Genomic DNA, 10,951 nt, shown 5'->3' with positions numbered 1-10,951 from the left:
CCCCCACCCCCCCCCCCCCCCACCCCCCCCCCCCCCCACCCCCCCCCCCCCCCACCCCCCCCCCCCCCCACCCCCCCCCCCCCCCACCCCCCCCCCCCCCCACCCCCCCCCCCCCCCACCCCCCCCCCCCCCCACCCCCCCCCCCCCCCACCCCCCCCCCCCCCCACCCCCCCCCCCCCCCACCCCCCCCCCCCCCCACCCCCCCCCCCCCCCACCCCCCCCCCCCCCCACCCCCCCCCCCCCCCACCCCCCCCCCCCCCCACCCCCCCCCCCCCCCACCCCCCCCCCCCCCCACCCCCCCCCCCCCCCACCCCCCCCCCCCCCCACCCCCCCCCCCCCCCACCCCCCCCCCCCCCCACCCCCCCCCCCCCCCACCCCCCCCCCCCCCCACCCCCCCCCCCCCCCACCCCCCCCCCCCCCCACCCCCCCCCCCCCCCACCCCCCCCCCCCCCCACCCCCCCCCCCCCCCACCCCCCCCCCCCCCCACCCCCCCCCCCCCCCACCCCCCCCCCCCCCCACCCCCCCCCCCCCCCACCCCCCCCCCCCCCCACCCCCCCCCCCCCCCACCCCCCCCCCCCCCCACCCCCCCCCCCCCCCACCCCCCCCCCCCCCCACCCCCCCCCCCCCCCACCCCCCCCCCCCCCCACCCCCCCCCCCCCCCACCCCCCCCCCCCCCCACCCCCCCCCCCCCCCACCCCCCCCCCCCCCCACCCCCCCCCCCCCCCACCCCCCCCCCCCCCCACCCCCCCCCCCCCCCACCCCCCCCCCCCCCCACCCCCCCCCCCCCCCACCCCCCCCCCCCCCCACCCCCCCCCCCCCCCACCCCCCCCCCCCCCCACCCCCCCCCCCCCCCACCCCCCCCCCCCCCCACCCCCCCCCCCCCCCACCCCCCCCCCCCCCCACCCCCCCCCCCCCCCACCCCCCCCCCCCCCCACCCCCCCCCCCCCCCACCCCCCCCCCCCCCCACCCCCCCCCCCCCCCACCCCCCCCCCCCCCCACCCCCCCCCCCCCCCACCCCCCCCCCCCCCCACCCCCCCCCCCCCCCACCCCCCCCCCCCCCCACCCCCCCCCCCCCCCACCCCCCCCCCCCCCCACCCCCCCCCCCCCCCACCCCCCCCCCCCCCCACCCCCCCCCCCCCCCACCCCCCCCCCCCCCCACCCCCCCCCCCCCCCACCCCCCCCCCCCCCCACCCCCCCCCCCCCCCACCCCCCCCCCCCCCCACCCCCCCCCCCCCCCACCCCCCCCCCCCCCCACCCCCCCCCCCCCCCACCCCCCCCCCCCCCCACCCCCCCCCCCCCCCACCCCCCCCCCCCCCCACCCCCCCCCCCCCCCACCCCCCCCCCCCCCCACCCCCCCCCCCCCCCACCCCCCCCCCCCCCCACCCCCCCCCCCCCCCACCCCCCCCCCCCCCCACCCCCCCCCCCCCCCACCCCCCCCCCCCCCCACCCCCCCCCCCCCCCACCCCCCCCCCCCCCCACCCCCCCCCCCCCCCACCCCCCCCCCCCCCCACCCCCCCCCCCCCCCACCCCCCCCCCCCCCCACCCCCCCCCCCCCCCACCCCCCCCCCCCCCCACCCCCCCCCCCCCCCACCCCCCCCCCCCCCCACCCCCCCCCCCCCCCACCCCCCCCCCCCCCCACCCCCCCCCCCCCCCACCCCCCCCCCCCCCCACCCCCCCCCCCCCCCACCCCCCCCCCCCCCCACCCCCCCCCCCCCCCACCCCCCCCCCCCCCCACCCCCCCCCCCCCCCACCCCCCCCCCCCCCCACCCCCCCCCCCCCCCACCCCCCCCCCCCCCCACCCCCCCCCCCCCCCACCCCCCCCCCCCCCCACCCCCCCCCCCCCCCACCCCCCCCCCCCCCCACCCCCCCCCCCCCCCACCCCCCCCCCCCCCCACCCCCCCCCCCCCCCACCCCCCCCCCCCCCCACCCCCCCCCCCCCCCACCCCCCCCCCCCCCCACCCCCCCCCCCCCCCACCCCCCCCCCCCCCCACCCCCCCCCCCCCCCACCCCCCCCCCCCCCCACCCCCCCCCCCCCCCACCCCCCCCCCCCCCCACCCCCCCCCCCCCCCACCCCCCCCCCCCCCCACCCCCCCCCCCCCCCACCCCCCCCCCCCCCCACCCCCCCCCCCCCCCACCCCCCCCCCCCCCCACCCCCCCCCCCCCCCACCCCCCCCCCCCCCCACCCCCCCCCCCCCCCACCCCCCCCCCCCCCCACCCCCCCCCCCCCCCACCCCCCCCCCCCCCCACCCCCCCCCCCCCCCACCCCCCCCCCCCCCCACCCCCCCCCCCCCCCACCCCCCCCCCCCCCCACCCCCCCCCCCCCCCACCCCCCCCCCCCCCCACCCCCCCCCCCCCCCACCCCCCCCCCCCCCCACCCCCCCCCCCCCCCACCCCCCCCCCCCCCCACCCCCCCCCCCCCCCACCCCCCCCCCCCCCCACCCCCCCCCCCCCCCACCCCCCCCCCCCCCCACCCCCCCCCCCCCCCACCCCCCCCCCCCCCCACCCCCCCCCCCCCCCACCCCCCCCCCCCCCCACCCCCCCCCCCCCCCACCCCCCCCCCCCCCCACCCCCCCCCCCCCCCACCCCCCCCCCCCCCCACCCCCCCCCCCCCCCACCCCCCCCCCCCCCCACCCCCCCCCCCCCCCACCCCCCCCCCCCCCCACCCCCCCCCCCCCCCACCCCCCCCCCCCCCCACCCCCCCCCCCCCCCACCCCCCCCCCCCCCCACCCCCCCCCCCCCCCACCCCCCCCCCCCCCCACCCCCCCCCCCCCCCACCCCCCCCCCCCCCCACCCCCCCCCCCCCCCACCCCCCCCCCCCCCCACCCCCCCCCCCCCCCACCCCCCCCCCCCCCCACCCCCCCCCCCCCCCACCCCCCCCCCCCCCCACCCCCCCCCCCCCCCACCCCCCCCCCCCCCCACCCCCCCCCCCCCCCACCCCCCCCCCCCCCCACCCCCCCCCCCCCCCACCCCCCCCCCCCCCCACCCCCCCCCCCCCCCACCCCCCCCCCCCCCCACCCCCCCCCCCCCCCACCCCCCCCCCCCCCCACCCCCCCCCCCCCCCACCCCCCCCCCCCCCCACCCCCCCCCCCCCCCACCCCCCCCCCCCCCCACCCCCCCCCCCCCCCACCCCCCCCCCCCCCCACCCCCCCCCCCCCCCACCCCCCCCCCCCCCCACCCCCCCCCCCCCCCACCCCCCCCCCCCCCCACCCCCCCCCCCCCCCACCCCCCCCCCCCCCCACCCCCCCCCCCCCCCACCCCCCCCCCCCCCCACCCCCCCCCCCCCCCACCCCCCCCCCCCCCCACCCCCCCCCCCCCCCACCCCCCCCCCCCCCCACCCCCCCCCCCCCCCACCCCCCCCCCCCCCCACCCCCCCCCCCCCCCACCCCCCCCCCCCCCCACCCCCCCCCCCCCCCACCCCCCCCCCCCCCCACCCCCCCCCCCCCCCACCCCCCCCCCCCCCCACCCCCCCCCCCCCCCACCCCCCCCCCCCCCCACCCCCCCCCCCCCCCACCCCCCCCCCCCCCCACCCCCCCCCCCCCCCACCCCCCCCCCCCCCCACCCCCCCCCCCCCCCACCCCCCCCCCCCCCCACCCCCCCCCCCCCCCACCCCCCCCCCCCCCCACCCCCCCCCCCCCCCACCCCCCCCCCCCCCCACCCCCCCCCCCCCCCACCCCCCCCCCCCCCCACCCCCCCCCCCCCCCACCCCCCCCCCCCCCCACCCCCCCCCCCCCCCACCCCCCCCCCCCCCCACCCCCCCCCCCCCCCACCCCCCCCCCCCCCCACCCCCCCCCCCCCCCACCCCCCCCCCCCCCCACCCCCCCCCCCCCCCACCCCCCCCCCCCCCCACCCCCCCCCCCCCCCACCCCCCCCCCCCCCCACCCCCCCCCCCCCCCACCCCCCCCCCCCCCCACCCCCCCCCCCCCCCACCCCCCCCCCCCCCCACCCCCCCCCCCCCCCACCCCCCCCCCCCCCCACCCCCCCCCCCCCCCACCCCCCCCCCCCCCCACCCCCCCCCCCCCCCACCCCCCCCCCCCCCCACCCCCCCCCCCCCCCACCCCCCCCCCCCCCCACCCCCCCCCCCCCCCACCCCCCCCCCCCCCCACCCCCCCCCCCCCCCACCCCCCCCCCCCCCCACCCCCCCCCCCCCCCACCCCCCCCCCCCCCCACCCCCCCCCCCCCCCACCCCCCCCCCCCCCCACCCCCCCCCCCCCCCACCCCCCCCCCCCCCCACCCCCCCCCCCCCCCACCCCCCCCCCCCCCCACCCCCCCCCCCCCCCACCCCCCCCCCCCCCCACCCCCCCCCCCCCCCACCCCCCCCCCCCCCCACCCCCCCCCCCCCCCACCCCCCCCCCCCCCCACCCCCCCCCCCCCCCACCCCCCCCCCCCCCCACCCCCCCCCCCCCCCACCCCCCCCCCCCCCCACCCCCCCCCCCCCCCACCCCCCCCCCCCCCCACCCCCCCCCCCCCCCACCCCCCCCCCCCCCCACCCCCCCCCCCCCCCACCCCCCCCCCCCCCCACCCCCCCCCCCCCCCACCCCCCCCCCCCCCCACCCCCCCCCCCCCCCACCCCCCCCCCCCCCCACCCCCCCCCCCCCCCACCCCCCCCCCCCCCCACCCCCCCCCCCCCCCACCCCCCCCCCCCCCCACCCCCCCCCCCCCCCACCCCCCCCCCCCCCCACCCCCCCCCCCCCCCACCCCCCCCCCCCCCCACCCCCCCCCCCCCCCACCCCCCCCCCCCCCCACCCCCCCCCCCCCCCACCCCCCCCCCCCCCCACCCCCCCCCCCCCCCACCCCCCCCCCCCCCCACCCCCCCCCCCCCCCACCCCCCCCCCCCCCCACCCCCCCCCCCCCCCACCCCCCCCCCCCCCCACCCCCCCCCCCCCCCACCCCCCCCCCCCCCCACCCCCCCCCCCCCCCACCCCCCCCCCCCCCCACCCCCCCCCCCCCCCACCCCCCCCCCCCCCCACCCCCCCCCCCCCCCACCCCCCCCCCCCCCCACCCCCCCCCCCCCCCACCCCCCCCCCCCCCCACCCCCCCCCCCCCCCACCCCCCCCCCCCCCCACCCCCCCCCCCCCCCACCCCCCCCCCCCCCCACCCCCCCCCCCCCCCACCCCCCCCCCCCCCCACCCCCCCCCCCCCCCACCCCCCCCCCCCCCCACCCCCCCCCCCCCCCACCCCCCCCCCCCCCCACCCCCCCCCCCCCCCACCCCCCCCCCCCCCCACCCCCCCCCCCCCCCACCCCCCCCCCCCCCCACCCCCCCCCCCCCCCACCCCCCCCCCCCCCCACCCCCCCCCCCCCCCACCCCCCCCCCCCCCCACCCCCCCCCCCCCCCACCCCCCCCCCCCCCCACCCCCCCCCCCCCCCACCCCCCCCCCCCCCCACCCCCCCCCCCCCCCACCCCCCCCCCCCCCCACCCCCCCCCCCCCCCACCCCCCCCCCCCCCCACCCCCCCCCCCCCCCACCCCCCCCCCCCCCCACCCCCCCCCCCCCCCACCCCCCCCCCCCCCCACCCCCCCCCCCCCCCACCCCCCCCCCCCCCCACCCCCCCCCCCCCCCACCCCCCCCCCCCCCCACCCCCCCCCCCCCCCACCCCCCCCCCCCCCCACCCCCCCCCCCCCCCACCCCCCCCCCCCCCCACCCCCCCCCCCCCCCACCCCCCCCCCCCCCCACCCCCCCCCCCCCCCACCCCCCCCCCCCCCCACCCCCCCCCCCCCCCACCCCCCCCCCCCCCCACCCCCCCCCCCCCCCACCCCCCCCCCCCCCCACCCCCCCCCCCCCCCACCCCCCCCCCCCCCCACCCCCCCCCCCCCCCACCCCCCCCCCCCCCCACCCCCCCCCCCCCCCACCCCCCCCCCCCCCCACCCCCCCCCCCCCCCACCCCCCCCCCCCCCCACCCCCCCCCCCCCCCACCCCCCCCCCCCCCCACCCCCCCCCCCCCCCACCCCCCCCCCCCCCCACCCCCCCCCCCCCCCACCCCCCCCCCCCCCCACCCCCCCCCCCCCCCACCCCCCCCCCCCCCCACCCCCCCCCCCCCCCACCCCCCCCCCCCCCCACCCCCCCCCCCCCCCACCCCCCCCCCCCCCCACCCCCCCCCCCCCCCACCCCCCCCCCCCCCCACCCCCCCCCCCCCCCACCCCCCCCCCCCCCCACCCCCCCCCCCCCCCACCCCCCCCCCCCCCCACCCCCCCCCCCCCCCACCCCCCCCCCCCCCCACCCCCCCCCCCCCCCACCCCCCCCCCCCCCCACCCCCCCCCCCCCCCACCCCCCCCCCCCCCCACCCCCCCCCCCCCCCACCCCCCCCCCCCCCCACCCCCCCCCCCCCCCACCCCCCCCCCCCCCCACCCCCCCCCCCCCCCACCCCCCCCCCCCCCCACCCCCCCCCCCCCCCACCCCCCCCCCCCCCCACCCCCCCCCCCCCCCACCCCCCCCCCCCCCCACCCCCCCCCCCCCCCACCCCCCCCCCCCCCCACCCCCCCCCCCCCCCACCCCCCCCCCCCCCCACCCCCCCCCCCCCCCACCCCCCCCCCCCCCCACCCCCCCCCCCCCCCACCCCCCCCCCCCCCCACCCCCCCCCCCCCCCACCCCCCCCCCCCCCCACCCCCCCCCCCCCCCACCCCCCCCCCCCCCCACCCCCCCCCCCCCCCACCCCCCCCCCCCCCCACCCCCCCCCCCCCCCACCCCCCCCCCCCCCCACCCCCCCCCCCCCCCACCCCCCCCCCCCCCCACCCCCCCCCCCCCCCACCCCCCCCCCCCCCCACCCCCCCCCCCCCCCACCCCCCCCCCCCCCCACCCCCCCCCCCCCCCACCCCCCCCCCCCCCCACCCCCCCCCCCCCCCACCCCCCCCCCCCCCCACCCCCCCCCCCCCCCACCCCCCCCCCCCCCCACCCCCCCCCCCCCCCACCCCCCCCCCCCCCCACCCCCCCCCCCCCCCACCCCCCCCCCCCCCCACCCCCCCCCCCCCCCACCCCCCCCCCCCCCCACCCCCCCCCCCCCCCACCCCCCCCCCCCCCCACCCCCCCCCCCCCCCACCCCCCCCCCCCCCCACCCCCCCCCCCCCCCACCCCCCCCCCCCCCCACCCCCCCCCCCCCCCACCCCCCCCCCCCCCCACCCCCCCCCCCCCCCACCCCCCCCCCCCCCCACCCCCCCCCCCCCCCACCCCCCCCCCCCCCCACCCCCCCCCCCCCCCACCCCCCCCCCCCCCCACCCCCCCCCCCCCCCACCCCCCCCCCCCCCCACCCCCCCCCCCCCCCACCCCCCCCCCCCCCCACCCCCCCCCCCCCCCACCCCCCCCCCCCCCCACCCCCCCCCCCCCCCACCCCCCCCCCCCCCCACCCCCCCCCCCCCCCACCCCCCCCCCCCCCCACCCCCCCCCCCCCCCACCCCCCCCCCCCCCCACCCCCCCCCCCCCCCACCCCCCCCCCCCCCCACCCCCCCCCCCCCCCACCCCCCCCCCCCCCCACCCCCCCCCCCCCCCACCCCCCCCCCCCCCCACCCCCCCCCCCCCCCACCCCCCCCCCCCCCCACCCCCCCCCCCCCCCACCCCCCCCCCCCCCCACCCCCCCCCCCCCCCACCCCCCCCCCCCCCCACCCCCCCCCCCCCCCACCCCCCCCCCCCCCCACCCCCCCCCCCCCCCACCCCCCCCCCCCCCCACCCCCCCCCCCCCCCACCCCCCCCCCCCCCCACCCCCCCCCCCCCCCACCCCCCCCCCCCCCCACCCCCCCCCCCCCCCACCCCCCCCCCCCCCCACCCCCCCCCCCCCCCACCCCCCCCCCCCCCCACCCCCCCCCCCCCCCACCCCCCCCCCCCCCCACCCCCCCCCCCCCCCACCCCCCCCCCCCCCCACCCCCCCCCCCCCCCACCCCCCCCCCCCCCCACCCCCCCCCCCCCCCACCCCCCCCCCCCCCCACCCCCCCCCCCCCCCACCCCCCCCCCCCCCCACCCCCCCCCCCCCCCACCCCCCCCCCCCCCCACCCCCCCCCCCCCCCACCCCCCCCCCCCCCCACCCCCCCCCCCCCCCACCCCCCCCCCCCCCCACCCCCCCCCCCCCCCACCCCCCCCCCCCCCCACCCCCCCCCCCCCCCACCCCCCCCCCCCCCCACCCCCCCCCCCCCCCACCCCCCCCCCCCCCCACCCCCCCCCCCCCCCACCCCCCCCCCCCCCCACCCCCCCCCCCCCCCACCCCCCCCCCCCCCCACCCCCCCCCCCCCCCACCCCCCCCCCCCCCCACCCCCCCCCCCCCCCACCCCCCCCCCCCCCCACCCCCCCCCCCCCCCACCCCCCCCCCCCCCCACCCCCCCCCCCCCCCACCCCCCCCCCCCCCCACCCCCCCCCCCCCCCACCCCCCCCCCCCCCCACCCCCCCCCCCCCCCACCCCCCCCCCCCCCCACCCCCCCCCCCCCCCACCCCCCCCCCCCCCCACCCCCCCCCCCCCCCACCCCCCCCCCCCCCCACCCCCCCCCCCCCCCACCCCCCCCCCCCCCCACCCCCCCCCCCCCCCACCCCCCCCCCCCCCCACCCCCCCCCCCCCCCACCCCCCCCCCCCCCCACCCCCCCCCCCCCCCACCCCCCCCCCCCCCCACCCCCCCCCCCCCCCACCCCCCCCCCCCCCCACCCCCCCCCCCCCCCACCCCCCCCCCCCCCCACCCCCCCCCCCCCCCACCCCCCCCCCCCCCCACCCCCCCCCCCCCCCACCCCCCCCCCCCCCCACCCCCCCCCCCCCCCACCCCCCCCCCCCCCCACCCCCCCCCCCCCCCACCCCCCCCCCCCCCCACCCCCCCCCCCCCCCACCCCCCCCCCCCCCCACCCCCCCCCCCCCCCACCCCCCCCCCCCCCCACCCCCCCCCCCCCCCACCCCCCCCCCCCCCCACCCCCCCCCCCCCCCACCCCCCCCCCCCCCCACCCCCCCCCCCCCCCACCCCCCCCCCCCCCCACCCCCCCCCCCCCCCACCCCCCCCCCCCCCCACCCCCCCCCCCCCCCACCCCCCCCCCCCCCCACCCCCCCCCCCCCCCACCCCCCCCCCCCCCCACCCCCCCCCCCCCCCACCCCCCCCCCCCCCCACCCCCCCCCCCCCCCACCCCCCCCCCCCCCCACCCCCCCCCCCCCCCACCCCCCCCCCCCCCCACCCCCCCCCCCCCCCACCCCCCCCCCCCCCCACCCCCCCCCCCCCCCACCCCCCCCCCCCCCCACCCCCCCCCCCCCCCACCCCCCCCCCCCCCCACCCCCCCCCCCCCCCACCCCCCCCCCCCCCCACCCCCCCCCCCCCCCACCCCCCCCCCCCCCCACCCCCCCCCCCCCCCACCCCCCCCCCCCCCCACCCCCCCCCCCCCCCACCCCCCCCCCCCCCCACCCCCCCCCCCCCCCACCCCCCCCCCCCCCCACCCCCCCCCCCCCCCACCCCCCCCCCCCCCCACCCCCCCCCCCCCCCACCCCCCCCCCCCCCCACCCCCCCCCCCCCCCACCCCCCCCCCCCCCCACCCCCCCCCCCCCCCACCCCCCCCCCCCCCCACCCCCCCCCCCCCCCACCCCCCCCCCCCCCCACCCCCCCCCCCCCCCACCCCCCCCCCCCCCCACCCCCCCCCCCCCCCACCCCCCCCCCCCCCCACCCCCCCCCCCCCCCACCCCCCCCCCCCCCCACCCCCCCCCCCCCCCACCCCCCCCCCCCCCCACCCCCCCCCCCCCCCACCCCCCCCCCCCCCCACCCCCCCCCCCCCCCACCCCCCCCCCCCCCCACCCCCCCCCCCCCCCACCCCCCCCCCCCCCCACCCCCCCCCCCCCCCACCCCCCCCCCCCCCCACCCCCCCCCCCCCCCACCCCCCCCCCCCCCCACCCCCCCCCCCCCCCACCCCCCCCCCCCCCCACCCCCCCCCCCCCCCACCCCCCCCCCCCCCCACCCCCCCCCCCCCCCACCCCCCCCCCCCCCCACCCCCCCCCCCCCCCACCCCCCCCCCCCCCCACCCCCCCCCCCCCCCACCCCCCCCCCCCCCCACCCCCCCCCCCCCCCACCCCCCCCCCCCCCCACCCCCCCCCCCCCCCACCCCCCCCCCCCCCCACCCCCCCCCCCCCCCACCCCCCCCCCCCCCCACCCCCCCCCCCCCCCACCCCCCCCCCCCCCCACCCCCCCCCCCCCCCACCCCCCCCCCCCCCCACCCCCCCCCCCCCCCACCCCCCCCCCCCCCCACCCCCCCCCCCCCCCACCCCCCCCCCCCCCCACCCCCCCCCCCCCCCACCCCCCCCCCCCCCCACCCCCCCCCCCCCCCACCCCCCCCCCCCCCCACCCCCCCCCCCCCCCACCCCCCCCCCCCCCCACCCCCCCCCCCCCCCACCCCCCCCCCCCCCCACCCCCCCCCCCCCCCACCCCCCCCCCCCCCCACCCCCCCCCCCCCCCACCCCCCCCCCCCCCCACCCCCCCCCCCCCCCACCCCCCCCCCCCCCCACCCCCCCCCCCCCCCACCCCCCCCCCCCCCCACCCCCCCCCCCCCCCACCCCCCCCCCCCCCCACCCCCCCCCCCCCCCACCCCCCCCCCCCCCCACCCCCCCCCCCCCCCACCCCCCCCCCCCCCCACCCCCCCCCCCCCCCACCCCCCCCCCCCCCCACCCCCCCCCCCCCCCACCCCCCCCCCCCCCCACCCCCCCCCCCCCCCACCCCCCCCCCCCCCCACCCCCCCCCCCCCCCACCCCCCCCCCCCCCCACCCCCCCCCCCCCCCACCCCCCCCCCCCCCCACCCCCCCCCCCCCCCACCCCCCCCCCCCCCCACCCCCCCCCCCCCCCACCCCCCCCCCCCCCCACCCCCCCCCCCCCCCACCCCCCCCCCCCCCCACCCCCCCCCCCCCCCACCCCCCCCCCCCCCCACCCCCCCCCCCCCCCACCCCCCCCCCCCCCCACCCCCCCCCCCCCCCACCCCCCCCCCCCCCCACCCCCCCCCCCCCCCACCCCCCCCCCCCCCCAC

This window comes from Sphaerodactylus townsendi, linkage group LG05, assembly GCF_021028975.2.
Source record: "Sphaerodactylus townsendi isolate TG3544 linkage group LG05, MPM_Stown_v2.3, whole genome shotgun sequence".
Taxonomy (NCBI): Eukaryota; Metazoa; Chordata; class Lepidosauria; order Squamata; family Sphaerodactylidae; genus Sphaerodactylus; species Sphaerodactylus townsendi.
Note: the sequence above shows the minus strand (reverse complement) of the source record.